General features: G+C 40.8%; 1 protein-coding gene across 2 annotated transcripts in view; it reads left to right on the forward strand.

Annotated features, from left to right (window-relative positions):
• The window catches only part of LOC102291055 (trypsin-1), a 15,845-nt gene that overhangs the window by 1,275 nt on the left and 9,767 nt on the right, over nucleotides 1-4,803 (forward strand). The gene's annotated exons all lie outside the window — the stretch shown is intronic.

The following is a 4,803-nucleotide window of genomic DNA, read 5'->3' on the forward strand; positions in this document are numbered from 1 at the left end:
GGTCCTGTTGTGTGCAACGGTGAGCTGCAGGGTATTGTGTCCTGGGGCTATGGATGTGCTGAGAGGGACCACCCTGGTGTCTATACCAAGGTAAAACTATATGCTTTCTTTAATTTAAACAGTTATGTCATATTCAATTCACATTGTGTGGCTTCAGTTAAACTTCATCATCCTGTCTACATTATCAAATCTCAATCTGTCTCCATTCACAGGTCTGCATCTTCAACGACTGGATTCAGCAAACCATGGCCAGCTATTAAGTCTGATCCTTCGATCACCACTCTGCTTGGCTGCATTTTTTTTAACCAGTTTAACTCTGCTCTTCTGTAGAGTTCTGAATAACATGCAGTCAACTAAATCAATAAAATCACACAAACTGAGTACTGTTTTTTCATTTGTTTTACAATATATACATTTGATCAATAAAGAACTAACATAGACATGATAGCCAACAGCTATTTAAGATGTAGCAGACAGTCATTCACAGTATTGTTCATATAAATGTAAGGCACACACAGAACGTTATACACCTTGACCTTCATTAGTTTTACCTGATTATCTGCAAATTGTTTGACAAAAAAAAAGAAAAGAAGAAAAATCAGTGCCAGAGATGCCAGCAGGATCAACAAACTAATCCGCAAGGCTGGAAGCATCATTGGTCAGAATTTGGAGGTCTTTGAGTCAGTGAGGGACAGGCGGACACTGAACAAACTGGCCTCCATCATGGACAACCCATTCCACTCACTCCATTTCACACTTCTGAGGTGGCAGATCTCCTTCTCCATCAGACTGATTCAACCTCACTGCCATAAAGAACACTTTGGGAAATCATTCCTACCGTTCTCTGTAAAGCTGTATAACAACTCTTTACTCTGTGACAGGTGAACACACACCTGCCAGGCATAAGATCCCAAACATATTTTGTATGTTTTGTTGTATTTTAATCTGATTACTTCTAAGTAATCAGAATAAAATTAATCTGATTACTTAGAAGCTTTTTAATTTATTACTCTCGATGAATCGCATTTAATTGCTCAAGAAAATTTGCCCCAGAGTCTGAAGACAATGAAGAGAGGTGGAGGCTCTTTGCCTTTGCTGGCTCCTTTGTGCTGGCATCTTTACACTGTTCCTGCAGCAGGACCTCAAGGCTGGTCCAAACTTCTTCTCGCTCTCACCTTGCAAGACACTTTAAATCCTTAAAGCCTGGGTCAAGCACAGTAGCTATCTTGAGCCACTGATGGTTGAGTGTAGTTACACGTTGGGATAGGTCCTTCGTGAAGGCAGTCTTAAATTTCACCAAGTAGTTTGAGTCATCATCAGAGGCCTCCATGGTGTGATGCAGATGGCAGAAAGCAGTTAAAACTACTAAACCTAAGACATATGTCTCACCTCCAAGAAGCTCAGTCACAAACCTGTAGTAGACAGTTCAAGAAAGTAATTATTCATCTACACAGTAACTGTCAACTATAGAGCTTTTTGAAGAAACAGTAACAAAGTTAAAAAATAGCTTTATTTGGCTGCAAGGACAGTCACCAACTTTTGGAGTTTTACCAGCTCTGATGGAGTTAAAATGACTAACTTGTGCTTTTTTTTGTCTAAAGCAGCGAGACAGCCTCTTGATTCTTTAGTAGACAAGAAACCATATCCAGCGTTGAATTCCATCATGTGGAAACATCCTGTATGAGTGGCTCTTTGTGTTGCCCCAGTCTTGTTTGCTGCTGGTGCAGTTCCTCCATATTAGCAGGGCTGTCTGTAATGCATCTAATTTTGCTTGCTTTTCAAGCTGTTGAATTTTACTTGAAATAGTCGTTCAGCACAGCAGTTGAAAAGTTGGATCACCTGACACTAACTGTAGCACATTGTCTAACCCCCTATCTTCTACCACCAATAGTGGTCTACAGTCCAGAGCAATCCATTTTGCAAGTGTAAGTTTGTCTGATGTTGACTTACTAATTTTGCCCTGAAGTCAGTCTTGATGCATTCTCAATCATCCAGGAAAGTAAATTGCCATCTTACAATGCTGTGATTGCAGCCATTCCCCAACTCTCTGTGAATGGTACTCATGGCCATTGATCAGTGGGTTTTGGTCAGTGGTTGTTGATCAATGGTCATGAGAATTTGCATAATTATGATGAAGGAACTGACCTCCCAGCCCATTGTTCCCTCAGTGGGCTGGTTTCAGTCATTATGCAAATGTAGTGTTTATAAGATTGGGGAAACCTGCAGTCAGCTGAGACGGAAGAAGTCACTCGGATGAGTGACGAAACGTTTCTCCCACAAAACGCTACGTCCAGATGAAAAGAATCAACTTTTGGAGATCAGAAGTCAGTCATTTCATCAAGTTTGGGCTGCCGACACCTTTTTTGGTACTCGGACTGAGACTCATAGTGCTAACAGCTCCAAGAGTTTCGGTCCTTGCTGTTTTGTATTTAGATGGTACCCTAAGGTTGAAGTGCTTCGGTGGTATGCAAACTCCTTTTTACACAGTTTGCACAAACCCACGCTTTTATCAAGGCTTCTGTCAGGTAGTCCTTTCAAAATGAACTTTGCCTTTGATCAGTCCTAGCAACAGGCTTTCTTCTGATTGTTGCTCTGATGTGAGCATCAGTTTAATCTATACCAGGAAATTGTGCATTAACAAAAGTTCCCCTTTGCTTGGAATGCAAAAGCTGTGTCCAAATTCAGAGGCTGCATCCTCCTGAGGCCGATTATGTCACGCAGCAACATGACAAAGGCTGCCCAAATTCGAAGACTCCTCCAAATGCGGCTGACAAATGCGTCCTTTATTTCCCCAGATTTGAAGGATGGATTGGGTGTATCCTTCGTGGCTCAGCCTATCCCAGAATTCATAGCGCGGCACAGCTAATTCCAATTTTCAACAATGGCAGCAGCAACTTAGATTTAATACTACTCTTATTACTCTTATAAACTTTTAAGATATTATCAGGCGAGGATGTAGCTGTGTAAACTTCAAATATCTGTGGGATTTATCAAGATATCACACATTTGCAAAAGTGCTCCAACGTTTTCAGAGACGTCTGTTACCCACCAACTTGAGGCAATCAGGGAAAGAGACACAGGTGGGGAAAACAAGCAGCAGGGTCAACAGAATCAATTTAGGCGCACGAGGGAAGCAAAACTGAACACAACACACACAGGACAAGAGACTATCAAAATAAAACAGGAACCTAAGACTGAGACTGACACTGAGACACATCGACGTAACAGGCAAAAGACAAAACTGACAAAACACAAGAGATATCACATAAACGTAAACACAGGAGGGCCAGAAAAACTCTAGAACAACAAAAAAATATGATGAATACAAAATCAGAATGAAAACCGCCACAGGACAACCACTTCCTCCACTCCTAAATGGCCTGTATTTGTATAGCGCTTTACTTAGTCCCTATAGACCCCAAAGCACTTTACACTACATTCAGTCATCCACACACACAGGTGATGGCAAGCTACATTGTAGCCACAGCTGCCCTGGGACGCACTAACAGAGGGGAGGCTGCTGGACACTGGCGCCACCTGGGCCTCTGTGCAGCACCACCAGGCAACGGGTGAAGTGTCTTGCCCAGGGACCGAGACTGTCGGAGCCGGGGCTCGAACCAGCAACCTTCTGATAACAAGACGAACTGCCAACTCTTGAGCCACGATCGCCCCCTTCACAGATTTACTGTAAGAAATCCTACTTTATGTAAGAAGGTTTTTAATTTGCTGCTCACAGCACTTCAATGTCCAATGTGAATTTAGTTTTCAAGTGCTGTGAAACACACAGATGTGAGATAGTGCGTTCCAGATATCTAAATATAGAGATTATATTTACCTTTGTCGAAGTCTGACCAGAGACACACCAATATCAAACAATAGGGGCTGACTTATTAGTCTATTGTTTTATGAAAATATACATTTAAATTTGTATTTTATGAGAGGTTATGCATGAAAATGGTTGCATATAGAAAGGAATCCTTTGAAAGAGTTCTGTTGGAGATATTAAAACCACTAGGATTTGTTATTATATCATGCTCCACTGTCAGTGCATAAAAGTCTGGGCATAGGGAAAAAGGGACCCTTAAGTGCTTATTGAAGTGAAACAGTTCAGGTCTGCGAGGCTACAGAAACAACCACCAAAAACTATTTAAGAAATAAAATAATCTTATTTTCAAACATTCCTATGAAATTTTCCTCATTTGCTAAAAAGAAAGCCATCCCTTTTCACTATTCTGCTCATTACTGTCATCAAATATTGGCAGGATTGAAATTAACTTTTCCCAGTATTACAAAAAAATTGTAATAAGTTACTAGCAATTAAAATATAGATTAATACAATGATACAAAAGAGTAATCTATTTATGTGCATGATTTATATCAAGATATTTCTAAAAAATAAGCCATCTCTATTCAAACAAATCACCAACCCCAATGAGCCACACAAGAGATTGGCTCTTTGCTGACCAATAGGAGTGCTCAGAGAGCTGGGCAGCTCTCCTGTGGATATAAATGAGAGCTCCAGGTGAAGTCCTCTCATTGACAGAATCACTCAGCAACCATGAGGTCTCTGATCTTTGTTCTGCTCATTGGAGCTGCTTGTGAGTGTGAAGTTTTATCTGAGCAGGTTGTCTTCCTCTCTGACTGGCAGATGTTTTTCTTATTAGACTAAAACGTCATCCAACATAACTTTAGCTGCTCATGGCTGCAGCTTCACAATGATTCTAATCAAATACAATGTACTTTGGGCTGGAAATCAAACAGCATAGATGTTTCACTCCTGATGTAAAAGTGTAGGAGTAAACA

This window comes from Haplochromis burtoni, unplaced genomic scaffold (assembly GCF_018398535.1).
Source record: "Haplochromis burtoni strain Fernald_Lab_line unplaced genomic scaffold, NCSU_Asbu1 Contig_237, whole genome shotgun sequence".
NCBI classification, from domain to species: domain Eukaryota; kingdom Metazoa; phylum Chordata; class Actinopteri; order Cichliformes; family Cichlidae; genus Haplochromis; species Haplochromis burtoni.